The sequence below is a fragment of the Heteronotia binoei genome, chromosome 6 (genome assembly GCF_032191835.1).
Source record: "Heteronotia binoei isolate CCM8104 ecotype False Entrance Well chromosome 6, APGP_CSIRO_Hbin_v1, whole genome shotgun sequence".
In the NCBI taxonomy this organism is placed as follows: Eukaryota; Metazoa; Chordata; class Lepidosauria; order Squamata; family Gekkonidae; genus Heteronotia; species Heteronotia binoei.
Window position 1 is genome coordinate 67,728,147 of NC_083228.1, and position 15,175 is coordinate 67,743,321.

A 15,175-nucleotide genomic window follows, 5' to 3' on the forward strand; every position below is an offset into this window, starting at 1 on the left:
CATCCCCCCACATGGGAGGAGTTGGGCCTTATGCTGCCTGCTCTGCCACATGTGGCTCTCTGTCTCCGGCCATGTTTGGGGGGATGAAACAAAGTCTCTCATTGGGCTGTGTGAGAACACACATCCATGAAATGCAACTGACGGCAGTGTACTGTTCTGTGTCAATAAACAGAAAGTAACCTACTGAACAGCTGACATCACTTCTGGTGACATTAGCGGGTGCCTAATATGCAAATATGTTTCTGCTGGGCTTTTTCTACCCCCCCGCCAAAAAAAAAAGCCCTGGACACATCAATACAGAAACTACAGATATGATGCATAGCAACAATTCTTGCAGGCACTTGGCATGAGATGGTGGGGCAGGATTAATGCCCCTCCTGCTAGGAAGAATAATAGAAACAAGAGTAGATAAGACAAGACAACCAAGGGTTTCTGCACAAACTGGAATTTGCTAACTATGGTCTACATCCTGCTGAACATTTCTGTGGGTAAAACAGGAAAGCCATTTTTGCCATTACCATTTAAGTTTTTCATGTGTGCATTAGAGGTGTGCAAAAAAACCCAATGGGAAATACACGGGGCCAAAAAGATATGGAATACTGTGTATTTCCTATTACCGTACTCGGAATAGCCGCATATACGGTAGATGGGCAGCTATTTCCGAATATACGGCCCCATTATACCCTATGGCCATTGAAACCAATGGCAAAATAGGGTATATTGGAAGTCGCCTGGAGGGAAGGGGTTTTGAGGGACTTCAAGGGACTCTCCCCTACAAACTCTCCAAGTTCCAAAAAGATTGGGCCAGGGGTCCCATTCCAGGGGCACCCAAAGAGGGTGCCCCTATCCCACCATTATACCCTATGGGCCATTGAAATCAATGGCAACATTTGGGCATAATTAGAGGCTCCTGGGGGGCAGGGGGTTTGAGGGAGAGCCCCCAAAACTGCAGGGAACCTGCAGGGAACTCTCCCCTATAAAACCCCCAAGTCCCAAAAAGATTGGGCCAGGGGGTCCCTGTCTTTGGGCTCCCCAAAAGGCCCATTGCCACCAATGATGGTGAAAGCCTAATTAGCCACTTCCTCCACTATAATTGCTGTGGGGAAAGTGGCTCTGGCCAGAGGGGGGTTTGAGGGAGAAGCCCCAAAAACTGCAGGGCAGCTTCAGGGGACTCCCCTTCATGAAACCCCCCTGGCCCAAAAAAGACTGCACCCATCAGTGGGCACCCCAAAAGGAACACTGCTCCCAATGATGAGAAAAAACCAATTAGAAACACTTCCTTACTGTAATTGTCGTGGGAAAAGTGGCTCTGGGGAGCATGAGGTTTTGAGGAGAGCCCCTCAAACTGCTGTGCAGCTTCAGGGCACTGTCCCACACAAAACCCACAAGGCCAAAAAAAAAATTGGACCAGGGGGTCCAATTCCTGGGGCACCCAAAGCCAAACCTAACTTCACACCAGAGAATCTCTATAGGACTCAAATGCACTACATCCCTCTATCTACTCTATGAACCCTGCAGGCCTGGAACCAATATAAATCCAGTTGCCAACGTCACTGCCACACAAAACACAATCTGCTCAAGGTCTGCTCTGCAGACCTGGCTGCAGCAAACCCAGATGCCAGCTCTCCAGCTCTGCCCCAAACAACACGGGGAGAGCTGGCCAAGCACAACAAGCCTGCTGGTTCTGGGTCTCTCACCCAGGTGCCAGCTTCCCTTCCACAGAACACACAGTCTACAAATGCCAGCTCTCCAGCCCTGCCCCAAACAACGCAACTCTCAAACAAGAGAAGCGGTGGACCACACCTAGCTCCACATCATTCTGTATCTGACACAAAGCAAGAAACATTTAGACTTACCTTGAGTGATGGATAGTTGGCTGGTCCAGGCTCTTTTGCGTTACCCAGGGTGCACCACGAGGAGGCAAGCCAGAATTGCACCCCAAATGAGGAAGATCACTGGGAGGGCCTCAGATTTTGTGAGAGGAAGGCAACCATTCCTTCTCTCTCAGCTCAGCAGTAACACACCAGCATTACTGTCCCATTAGAGGGACCTCAGCATTGGTATGGCTGCTGGCTGCCTGTCATCATCACTGGCACCTCCCTCTTTCTTCCTCCTGCCCCTGAAAAAAAACCTGGGTTATCCGGGCTGGGCCTGTAAGTGCTGTTGGTTACAGTTGGGGGCTGCAATGGCTCTTTCAGTATTATTAAGCATATGTGGATGGGGACTGGGGAAATTTGGATTGCTTTGCAGATTTTAAACCAGCATTCACTTTTGGTTTGGAGATGGATGAGAAGTGGGGGGTGGGGATGCACTGCCGATCATTTTGTGAGTTGAGTTTTTGGGCTATCTTTGGACTCCAGTCTATTTTTAGCGGGAGAGCGTTTTACAACCACCTTCCAAGCGCGGGCCAAGACAGGATGCAGGCACAAGTCGGTGCTAACTTCATTCACTCTCAAAGTCTACGTTTGGGGAGCTGAACAGAGGCAAGTTGCTCAATTGTCCAGGGTTGCAGCCGATTGCGATGTGGGCAGACAATGTCGCCCATATGCGAAAAGATGCGCTCGCTCTGCACACTTGTCGGTGGGCATGAGAGGAACGCCTTGGCCATGGAGGAGAGGGCTGGCCAGACCCCCTCCTTCATGACCCAGTAGTCCAAAGGAGATGTTTCCTGCGACTTGATGGGCTCCAAAAGATAGTCCTTCACCATCGCAGCACCCGTCTCCCCTCTCAGGGGCCTACCGCCGCTCCTAGAGGGGCCAACAAGCCGCCCGATGAGTGTCATCTCAGGATACTTTGTGGCGTGAGTCTGGCGGGAAACACTGCCTAGCCAGGGAGGTTGGGGATGAACAGCAGTGGAAGTGGCAGATGAACTGCTTCCACCCCCCTCCTCCTCAGTTACCGGCACTGGGCCCACCCTGACTCTGCAACGCTCGACCTTCTGGGAGAGCTCGTCTCGCCAGCGATCAAGCTTGTTAGCCCACTCGGTGACTGTGCCCTTAAGGCGTGGGTTTAACGTGGTCGCCATCATGTAGACCTTATCCTGGGTGAAAGTCTGAAAGTGGGCCTCAAGCCCTTCCTGTAGCCTAACAACCAGGGTGCACACCACTGGAAGAACATCTGCACAGCCTTGAGCTGGTACTAGAAACAAGGCCAGGTCCTCACAGGCCATATGGACCATGGGGACGACCAGTGCGATGCTCGCCGTGTCAGACGAGAGCATTTCTGTGTGGGTCTTGAAGGGCCCAAGAACCTCCACAGTCTGAGAAATGACCACCCAATCCTCTTGGGTGAGACGTTTCTCATCCTGAAAGACCCTCATCTCAGAGACAAAGGCATCCAGGGCTGCTCTCTGCTCCACCATGCGCTCCAGCATGGCACAGGTGGAGTTCCAGCGTGTGCTGACGTCATCGATCAGGCGGTGCCCTGGCACGCCTGTCAGTGTCTGTTTCTCACGCAGCAGATACGAGTCTGTATTGCTGCGTGAGAAGTGACCCATGATGTGCCGACACTTCTGGAGCAGAAGTTGGTACTCATGGGTCGCGGCTAGATACTGAGGATCTTGGCTTTTCGTCTGGCCCAATGCGTCCTTAACCATGAGGTGGAGAAGGTGGGCCACGCAAGGAAGGTGTTTTAGGCTCTGATGCTGGACAGCCGCCTTTATGTTGGAGCCACCGTCAGTCACCACGAAGCGCTTGGCGACGTCCCCACTACCTACCCAGCCCTCTAACTGCCGTGAGAGGATGGTTCTGAGAGTGTCTGCCATGTGCGGCGCGTCGACTGTTTCGGCGTGCAGCAAGGCCCAGGGATAGCTGGCCTAACGGCCCTGACCCTGCCTGTCGCTACTGCCACCCCCACCCTGCACCTCACTGGGTTGCCACCAATGCACACTCAGGGAGAGATACCCCTCAAACGCATGTTGGGAGCTCCAGATATCTGAGGTGAAATGAACAGTCCCCCCGGCAGCAGAGGACAAATGCTTTTTTACCACAGACCTGGTTGCCCTGAAAAATGCTGGCACAATGGTCCTGCTAAGGGTGGTTCTAGCAGGAACTTTGTACCAGGGCACCAGGTACTCGAGCAACCCTAGCACCCCAGGATTCTCGACCACTGAAAATGGAAGCCTATGGGCGACCGACCTGGCAAGGTTCTAGGCGATCACCCTCCTGCCATACCTGATTTTCCCTCTTGGTACACAGGTGCCACCCCTACCAAACATCTCAGGCAGAGATGTCTGGCGTTCCTGTACTTCCACGGAATGCTCCTGGAGAGCTCCAGAGGTCGCGATGGGACTGACCTCCTGGCTGGGTGATGTTGGCCGCTTGGGCACCCCAGCACCAGCCTGTTTCTCCCCCTTAAGACGCACCGCCGGGTGGTGTTTCCGCAGGTGGTTCCGCATCCCCCCCGGAGTTAGGTGGGCAGGGTCCCGCCCATGACTTATCCGGGCTCTGCACAGCTGGCACTGCGCATAGCGTGTATCCTCCATAAGTTTGAAATACTTCCAGTCTTCGGAGGTGTACAGATGCCCAAGCTGACTGGCAGCTTTGGTGTCCGGAGCCACCTCCTGTGAGGTGCTCAGGGCAGACACATCGTGATCCCTACTGGAGGGGCATTTTCCATCAGCGCTCAAGGAGGTGGTGGTCCGTCCCCTCTTGAAGAAAACAACGTTAGATCCGGCCGAATTGGCACACTATCGGCCGGTCTCGAATTTGCCCTTTTTGGGCAAACTTATTGAGAGGGCAGTGGCGTTGCAGCTACAGAGTTTCCTGGAAGACGCTTCTGTCCTTGACCCCTACCAGTCTGGCTTCCGCCCGGGCCATGGGACGGAGACGGTGCTGGTCGCCCTGGTGGATGACCTTCAGCGGCATCTGGATCAAGGCGGCTCGGCGGCGCTGATGTTGTTGGACCTATCGGCAGCGTTCGATACGGTCGACCATCGGCTTCTGGCGTGCCGCCTTGCTGACGCTGGGATTCAGGGGCTGGCCTTGCAATGGCTTTCCTCTTTCCTTGATGGTCGGGGACAAAGGGTGGCGATTGGGGAGGAACTGTCCCAGAGACACACGCTTGATTGCGGGGTGCCTCAAGGGGCGGTACTTTCCCCGATGTTATTCAACATCTATATGCGCCCCCTTGCCCAGATTGCCCGAAGGTATGGGCTGGGTTGTCATCAATATGCTGATGACACCCAGCTCTATCTGCTTATGGACGGCCGGCCCGCCTGCGCCCCAGAAAATCTGGACCGGGCGTTACAGGCAGTGGCTAGGTGGCTTAGGCTGAGCGGGCTGAAGCTGAATCCGGTGAAGACAGAGGTCCTTTGCTTGGGTCGCTGCGGCCCAGGAAGGGAGATCCCCCTTCCAGTTTTTGACGGCGCGCCGCTGACAGCGTCGGGCAGGGTCAAGAGCCTGGGGGTGCTATTGGAGCCTTCTCTGACGATGGAGGCTCAGATAGCAGCCACTGCCAAGTCCGCTTTTTTTCACCTTAGGCGGGCGAGGCAGTTGGCCCCCTTCCTGGAGCGCGACGACCTAGCAACAGTGATTCATGCTACGGTCACCTCGAGGTTGGACTACTGTAATGCCCTCTACATGGGGCTACCCTTGTGCCGGACCCGGAAACTGCAGTTAGTGCAGAACGCTGCTGCCCGGCTGCTATTAGGGCTCCCAAGATGGGAGCACATTCGGCCGGGGCTCCAGGATCTGCACTGGCTGCCAGTAATATTCCGAGTCCAGTACAAGGTGTTGGTCATTACCTTTAAAGCCCTATATGGCCTAGGACCTGCCTACCTTAGGGACCGTCTCTCCCCACACGTTCCCCAGAGAGTACTACGCTCCGGTTCACAAAACCTGCTGGTAGTCCCCGGGCCAAAGGAGGCCCGTCTAAAATCCACCAGGGATCGGGCCTTCTCAATAGCGGCACCTTATTGGTGGAACCAGCTGCCGGAGGTGCGGGCCCTGCGGGACCTAGGGCAATTCCGCAGGGCCTGTAAAACAGCCCTCTTCCGGCAGGCCTATAACACCTAACTGATAATGAGAACATCTCTAGATGGAACAAAAATGCTGTTATAGACCGCTGGTTTTATTTTATCTTGTTTTATTAATTATGGTTTTAATTGTACTTGTAAACGTTTTAAATTGAATTATATGAATTATTATGTTGTAAGCCGCCCTGAGACACTTCAGTGAGAAGGGCGGGATATAAGTCTATTAAATCAATCAATCAATCAATAAATAAGTGTCTTGGGGTAGCAGGAGGGGCTTGCCACCAGGGGGAAGTGGGCAGAGATGGAGGCACCTCGTGTGTGTCCACCTCTTCCCCCTCCACCCCATGTGGCCTCCCCTTCCGGCCATTTCCTGAAGGACTGCTGGTACCAGAAGGAACCGAAGAAGGGGGCTGGTCCTCCTCAACCAGCTTCTCCTCCAGCTCCTGCACGACACTCTGCACCCTCCTTGGGGTGATCATTTTGGACAGAAAACTGTCCCCAAAGCTCATCTCCAAGGAGGGCTTCTCTTGCTGCCCCTCCTCCGGCTGCTGAGGCCGAGTGACATCAGCTGGAGGAGAGACTGCCCGAGCAGCAGACCCCTGCTTAGTGCCAGCACCTACTGGCACCTCTGCTGAGGGCACCCCAGCAGCAGCCTCGATGAAGGGCCCAAGGTGGGCCTTCTTCTTCATCACACTCTGGCCAGCGGTCGGAGTGCTGGAAGGCGGCTGTGGAGTGGCCCTACGCACAGGTGGGGGGAGACCTGGGTCCTCCCCCTCCCCTCCACCCCTCTAGTCTTCTCCTTGGCCTTGCCCTAGGGCCCCTCTTCTGCTGCCTGTCACTCATGTCACCCTTGGCCAGTCTCACACAACCTGAACTGAGAGTGGGGTTTTTTTTACAAACCTAACTCACTGCACTGTACCCTGAACCAACAGGTGCCCTGAGTTCTTTTTAAAAACCCTCCCACCAAAACTTGTTTGTTTTTTTCTTTGGTCCCTAACCTGTCCTTCTTTGGGTTGGGGTAGTAGTGATCTGGTAAAGTTTAGGAGATTAGGTGATCCTGCCTCTACCTGGCTACAGTTTTTAAAAGGCTACCTTGAGATGAAGGCAATCCTTGTTATATCCTCCTAGTGAAATTTCTCCTAACTAGATCCTGGGACAAACCAGATTTCCTTGCAAACTAGAAATCAGGTGTCCTCTAACTTGAGAGAAGCTAAGTTTACCCTATGGAAATCAAAGGATGCACCAGCTTTCAGTGGCTGAAAGCAAGATGCACTGCAACCCTAGTCTCCTTAAAAGGGAGCCTGATGTGGCCTAGTAGTCATGCTGCCTTTTATGAGAAACCTAAAATCTTTTTAAATCACCCCTATCTGGCTTGGTTTAATTTTGAAAGAAGATAAAGCCCTAAACTGGATTAATTTTTTTTTAAATTTCAAAAAACACAATCCCTAAAAACACCTTTATTAGTGGGGCAGCCTATTTAGTGGCCCTAGGCAAACCGAAAGCAGCCTCAGACTCCAAAAACAACTCTATAAAAATCCCACCCCACACACCAACCCTCTCACACCAACCAGAGGTAACAAAAAAAAAGTGACAGAAAGAAACTTAACTTTGAACCCCCCTTTTCACCAATAAGAAACCTCAGGCCAAATCAGTCAACAACACCCCCCCCCCCCCCCAAACCCAGAACCAGGAAAAGGGACAACAGGAGAAGGCCAAGAAACTCAACTGTTAAAAAAGTTGCCTTTTCACCAATAAGAAACCTCAGGCCAAATCAGTCAACAACACCCCCCCCCCCCCCAAAACCAGAACAGGAGGATGCAAAACCTGCAACAATAGATCCAAACAGAAGGCCAACAAACTCAACTGTTTAAAAAGTGGCCTTTTAAACAATGAAAATGAGGCCAAACAGCACCCCCCCGCAAGAACCAGAACCAGAAGAGAAAAGGAACAACAGCAACACAACACAGACAGCAGCAACAAATCAAACACAGAAGCCTTTTAAAACAGTAAAAAACTTAACTTTTAACAATACAGGAACTTTACCAACCCCTCCCCCTCCAAAAAAACCCTTCACCCTAACCCCAAGAAATTCAAGCCACCCAAATCAAGAAAAGTAAAAGGACACTGCACTTTTAAAAGTCCTCTCACTAAAGTAAGATACGGGCAAATTGGCAACCCCCCCACCCCACCCCAGGCCCCCACCCCCAGCAGAACCCCCTAACCCCAAATAAGCTACCCAGTACTCACCCACCCAAATCTGGACAAGTAAAGGGACTCTGAGTCTTAAAAAGTCCTTTTGTCTGAAAGTTTTTTTATTAAACATGTGACATATAAATGTTTAAAATAGATAAGCAGATAAAAAAAGAACATTCATTCTGTGACTTGTCAGACTCTGGTCAGGAAGGATGTTTTAGTGCACCAGAATTGTGATTTTACTGGTGAAATGCTGCCCCCATAACTCTCCCTGCATTTCACAATTTTACATTGTTTCAAACAAAGCCCAGGAAAAACCTATTCATATGACAATTAGAATGATTTATTGACTACCTTTGACTATTCTAGTGAACTACAAGAGATAAAACAGAACATAAACCCAGTATGAGGTGGGGTACAATTTCAGAACAATGATAATACAGCCTACTATATGAGAAAACCAATACAGAACCATGTCTAGGAGGGCCAAGTTTTAATAAAAACCAAACACAGCCTTTTTAGCCCAGTCCTCAGTTTCAGAACAGTGGCTGAGTGCTTGTTTGATTCCAGCAAAGCCATAGGGCTTCAGCTCATAACAAGGAGTGGGGGGAACACTGGGCCATACAAAGTCATTTGCCAGTGTTAGCAAATATTGATAATCTAAATACATGTACTAATACTGAAACTTTTAACAAAATCTAGAGAGCCAGCATGATATAGTAGTTAAAATGTCAGACCAGGATTTGGGAGATCCATGTCTGAATCCACATTCTGCCATGGACGTTTCATGGGAGACCTTGGAGGGCTGTTCTTACTCTCGTAGCCTAACCTACTTCACAGGGTTGTTGTTGTGAGGGTAAAATGGAGGAGGGGAGAATGATGTCGTACATAAGCTGTTTGGGGTCCCCACTGGGCAGAAAAGTTTATAAATAAATAAATCTGGCCATGTAGGAATTGTAATTGGCTGACTCATAGACAGTCAGGACAAGCTTGTTTAAATCAATTCGATGGCAAATTGGCAATGCTTTATTCTTTATAGCAGTATTAAATGATTTTTAGGCATTGTTCAAATGATAATAAGAATAAATAATACCAATAAATAACACTTGTGTATGTCTAGTTCTTTGCTGACTAGAGCTCTCTGTTCCTTGCCTGTCCTTGGGCTGATAATTTGAGGGAAATCTTCCTTCCCAGCTGCTCTGTTTGTTCCAGGGACTGGCAACTGCAGAACTGAGAGGCTTGATGGGGCTCAGGTGTGTTGTAAGCGTCTTATTATCTGCCTCTGCTCACAGCAAGTCTAAAGGGCAAAGTGCAAAAGATGCTGTCAGGGCAGAACAGCATCTCAGACACCACACTGGTCATAAGAGCTCTAGGTTTCAACCTGTATGGAGGAAATGAAACCTTTGCTCAATTATAGGCCACATAATGTGGCAACATTTCCCAGACAGGAACTACTTTTCACTGGGGAAATGGTTTCTCATTTTAATTTGAAGGCAAAACAACTATTTAAAAGTACCCTGATTTGCAAGATATTAGAAAGGGTCTGGAAGAGAGAGTTAATTTTTACTTAATTATTTTAATACTAATGTTCCATTTATGAAATATGCCACTTGTGTGGTTAGATCCTGTACATGAGTGGTGTGAACAGGATTTATTTCATTTTCACCCCCCTGATTCCATTGAAAAACTCAAAAGTAGCTTATATAAGATGCCTAGGAGGTCGAACATCTAAGCGCTGACCACCTCACCTACCCCCCTTCACTTTAGCTAGGTTGTCGAACATGTGCCAGCCAACTATATCATATCAGAAGTGATCTTACAGACTATTCTCATGGAAGTTTTTGTGCTGCTGAAGGATTAGGTTCCCATATTTAGCTAGAAGTGGAATGGAAACTTGAGTTCCAGGTGGCTCTGAACGTGATGCCATATGCCTGACAAATCCTCCTCCATAGTCAAGACCCTGCTATATATTTACTCAGAAATAAGTCTCATTCTACAAAAGTTCTACTTCTTCCTGCAAAGTCCCTTTCACCCCTTTGTTTTCTGGATATATCTGGATTCTCCTTTAAAATAGAATGAACAAGCAATAGGAGTCCCCAGACCAAACTTTGTGGAAGCAAGCGCTAAGAAAGCATCAAAGTGTGACTCAGTGTCAGGAGAAATCGGTGTGCAGATGACACAGATCTGTTGATGGTTGGATGGCCAGATACTGCCCCAGCTATTTTGGCTGAAAGGCTGGAGGCCACGGTTGTATGGTTGAAACAGAGCTGGCTGAGACTGAATCCCTCTAAGATGCAGGTCCTGTGGCTGGACAGGGGAATTTTCAGTGTCAGGGTGCCAACTACCAGCTCTCGACAGTGTGCCTGTAACACCTGTGTTGACTGTCAGGAGCCTGGGCATGCTTCTGGATGCTTCCTTATCAATGGAAGTCCAGATCACAAATGTTGCTAGACTGGTGTTTCTTCAACTATGCCAGATTAGGCAACTGGTTCTCTTCCTGTCTCGCCCTGACCTAGCCACAGTGATCTATGCAATGGTCACCTCCAGGCTACATTACTACAACTCACTTTACACAGGGCTACCCTTGAGACTAACCTGGAAGCTACAACTGGTCCAGAACACAGCAGCATCAGTCCTTACAAGAACGCCTTCAACAGCTCACATTCAGCCAGTGCTTTGTCAGTAGCACTGGCATCAGGTTGAATACTGGATCAGGTTCACGGTTTTTATATTAACCTTCAAAGTTCTAAACAGTCTGAAACCAACATATCTACAGGACTGCCTCTCCTGGTATATCCCCCACAGAGCACTACGCTCAGGGAAGAAGAGCTTATTGGTGATCCCTGACTCAAAAAGTCAGCTGTGCTCAACCAGAACCAAGGCTTTTTTTGGCCCTGGCCCTGGCCTGGTGGAACTCTCTGCAAAATGAGATCCATGTCCTGCAAAACCTAATACAGTTCTGCAGGGCTTGCAATACAGAGATGTTCCTCTAGGCCTTTGGTTGAGGGCAGCAAGGATTTCCATTTAGCCTGGCTCCATCTTCCTTCCCCCTCTGTGGGACAAAGATACATATTGTGTGCCTTCATTCACCATCTTCAAACTAAATTGTTAGTGAATTATGATGTTTTAACTTGATTGTTGAATGCTGTCTAAATAGAAATGTTGTTCCCCACTCTGAGCCCTGTTTCACATGGAAGGGCAGGTTATAAGTCAAATAAAATAAATAAATAAAATGCTGCAGGTGTGCTATTCCACCATGCAAGTGCTTGAAAAATCTAGTTCTGTTTTCTGTAACGGATACCTAAATAGCAAATGGCTTATCCAACCTGTTTATTGAATCCTGCACCTTTGAAATGTAAAGCATGTGCTCTGCCACTGAACTATGTCCCCATCAATCTCAACAGATGGAAGGGAACCTGGATGAGATTATAGGTGCACTGAGTAAAGGGTCCAGTCCCTTTTCTAGAATGGGTTAAGTTCTTCTGGCCAAATGCTATACCTTTTATTAGCCTGCTTTGCATGTTGTCTCTTGAACCAGCATGTGTCATAATTATACACCATTGTAAATATATAATTATAATCTCTTTCCAGCTATGAATTTATGTTTGTGTGTGTACACCAGCACAGATGTCTGTATACATGTTTCTTAGATGCCAACTTTTTTGTTATGAGGTTATATTCTGTCATCTTAAAATGCATTAATTTGAAATAGTTTTTGAAACTTACCTTTTCCTCCTTTAAAAAGGCAGCACAAAACTACCACTGGTCTGAACAATAAAAGGAAATGAAATTGTTTACCACACAAGATATAATTTTGTAAAACACATGCTTATGTTTTAAATGGATTTATTATTAGTAAAACTATCAGGTGCATATATGGGAAATAATGTGCCAGATGGTGAGGGAACCAGTTTCTGTCAAGGGCCCTTGCCTCTGTTGCTCATTCTGGCATGGTGCATCACATGCCAGTATACGGAAGGTCTCCTGACCCTCAGCATTGACTGGGGGGACAGGAGTAGAGATGAGGGACTAGGATTAGAAGGGATTAGACAAACCATGTTAACATGCCCCTTCAAACTGAAACATGATGCCAGGATATTGAAAAATAATAATTGCCAGAGAGGCAAAAAAAAGTGCAGCAGTGATGTGACATTGCTATTTTCTATTCTAACATCAGATAGAAAATTAATCTACTTGTGGAATGCAATTTAGCTCAGTACAAGGAGCCCATAGGCTAGTGCTATTTGTTGATATTTTGAGCCCATCTCCAGCAAATGGGCTTCCTGGTTCACAAATAGGTCGAGCCGTGAAGCCCCTTGAATGAATTTGGCTTCAATCCAAAATCTCTAGGGGTTTAAAGTTAATGACTATAGCCACACAAATCTATTGCTATCAGTCATATTCTTTTGCTTGAATGTTTAATTTCATGTTCTACTTCTCTGGAGATCTACATGGCTATTAAAAGAACTCTAAAAGTTTAAAAATGCACAAAAACTAGAAATTCCAAGAACTAGTTAATTTTCAGTAAATTAACTAGAACATGATATCTGCAAATATGTATTTAAGTAATCTGAGACACGCAAATTTGCCTGAATAAAAAGGACTCTTGTGGTATCTTAAAGACTCACAAGCTTTTATTCTACCATAAACTTTTGTAGACTTGTGCGTCCACTTTCTCAGTTGCACGTATGAGTCCTCACTTGGCGTATTTATAAATATGAAGTTATATAAAAAAATAAACAGCATGAAAAAGGGGACATGAGATGCAGGAAATAAAGGGTGAGATATAATTATGTAAAATTCAAATGTATTTAATAAAAGTACAGAGGCCATTGACAAATCACAATAGCAGTAATTAGGGACAATGCAATCTCCCTAATTTTGCTAAGATGATTAATACTTGTAATGGTCGAGGAATCCCAGGTCCTCATTACATTTTTGGAAGATGATATTGTTAAAGTGATACAAGAATCCTGTTTATTTTTTCTAGAGCAGTCAAGATCTCATAAACCCATTGACTTTAGTAGATTTAGTTGGGTGTGACTTGCTTGGGATTGCGCTGTAACCCAGCTACTCCTCTGGAATGATTACACATATAACCTAATGGCTTTGAGTGGAAAAAGAGGCTTGTTCTACCACAACCTCCTCTCATGCAGTCACTTATCATATGACTGGCATTATATTAGTGTTAGGATGTTGAACAGCACTGTCACGGATCACCTTTGTGGCTTTCATGCCTCTCATTCCATGCTATACTCCTGTTTATCTGGTGACTTCATGCATGATCTGCGCAGTGTCAAAAAAAAAAAAATGGCAGCAAAAGTTTCAAAAGTAATTGAGCACCTAACATCTTTTGAATGAAGCCAAAGAATCACACTGCGATTTTTGCACTTTTTTTTTTTAAAGCAAACAAATTAACAAAAAAAGTTTTTTAGTTTTGTTATTGTTTTTTGTCCCATGGTTTCTTCTTTCATTTGAAAACATATCTAAGATTTAGTCAAGGGTGAAGTGGATTGGCAAGTGAATATAATGAAAGGTTTGTAGATGTGATTATACACTCGCCTACTACATGTAGTAATATTATGTTATGAAAGGTAGCACTTTAAACCTGGCAATTATTTTGTTAACAATACATCAGAGCCACTGTGGAGTGGTGGAGCTTTTAAAGCAAGGGACATGGGGTTGTAAAATGTCTGGGTCACAGGAATTTTTAGTTGAGTAAATTGTAGATGAGTAATTCAGATAGGCACCAGTTGCAGTATTTTACACAGGACTGATTCACACATCCATTTGACATTGCTCAATGTCTTACTACTTGGTGGCTCATATGAAGTTGCCATTCAGACCACGCAGCTGAGCATTGCCTCCTCTGGCTGGCAGAGGCTCTTGGAGTTCTCAAAGAGAGAAAGATTTTTTCTCCCACCAACCCTGGAGTCAATTGTATGGAACACTGGCGTTCTACTACTGAGCCACAGGTGTTTTCCAGACTGCAGCTGTCTTTTGGGTTTTTGTGGGTGTTCTGGTGGTTCCAATGATTGCGCTATTGGTGCAATAAGTTCACACCTTTTTCCCCCATTTTTTTCCTCTATCGTGTTTCTGTCCTTTCACACTGAGAATTGATTTTTCAGGGTTATTTTCAGGATGGGGTTGTGCACACACTGAAGTGTTGCAGTGTTTCAGCAGCCTCAAGGGGGCTCTGCAATCCCTGTTAAAGTACATTCCCCATTCATCATGCACCATCGCACTCCCAGGATGAGCCTTCTCTCTCCTCTCCCTCTGTTCCCCCACCAAGGCTTATGATTAATATGATTATCTTCTCCAGTCTCTCTCTGCATTGTTCTGGTAAACATCTCAAGAGCTGCTTTTTGAGGAACTGGAGTTGCAAAATTCTCTCCCCGCCCCCTCACTTTGAAGATTGACTCTGGGTCAGCTTCCTATATAAGCAGAGCTGCAGAAGCTGGTGTTGGGCCTCCCAGTGGGACTGACTGACTGTTTCAATGCAGGTGCCCCCCAGCACTGAAAAGTTTCAACACTGGCAAGCAAATTCTTTTTTAAAAGTTCACTGCCCAGACCCGCCTTTCTGGGCAGGTTTTGGGCAGCAATTGATGAGGCAGGAAAAAAAGGTTAGATTCCAAGCAGAAGGCTATCTTGTGAATTCATTTTGCAAAAGAAAAAAATAAAGCACGGAAAACAGTAGTCTAGGAAAGAATGGGCGGATGGAGATGGGAAAGACTGGGACAGCACAGGGATGTTAACAAAGTTGTCTGGTCACAAGAAAAAAACACTGCAGTAACATTGGGGAATAAAAATGAAACACTGAGGCAGTTTGAAAAATGCCACAGACTCCACAGCTAACTTACAGGTGAATGTTTGAATTGCCTTTCTGGCAAAACATTGTTCTTGAGAAGCTGTTAGGAGATAATCTTTGATCTTCAATGACTGTTTCCCACATGCAAGTAATCTTTTAACATTTCAGCCATTGAGTGTTGAATGTGATCATATGGACTG

General features: G+C 47.0%; 1 protein-coding gene across 1 annotated transcript in view; it reads right to left on the reverse strand.

The window, feature by feature from the left end:
* Positions 1–14,686: 14,686 nt before the first annotated feature.
* The window catches only part of ADD3 (adducin 3), a 258,754-nt gene continuing 258,265 nt past the window's right edge, over positions 14,687–15,175 (reverse strand). The window contains exon 16 of the transcript XR_009555571.1: positions 14,687–14,699. The gene's annotated coding sequence lies outside the window, so the exon portion shown is untranslated. The remainder of the gene's footprint in view (positions 14,700–15,175) is intronic.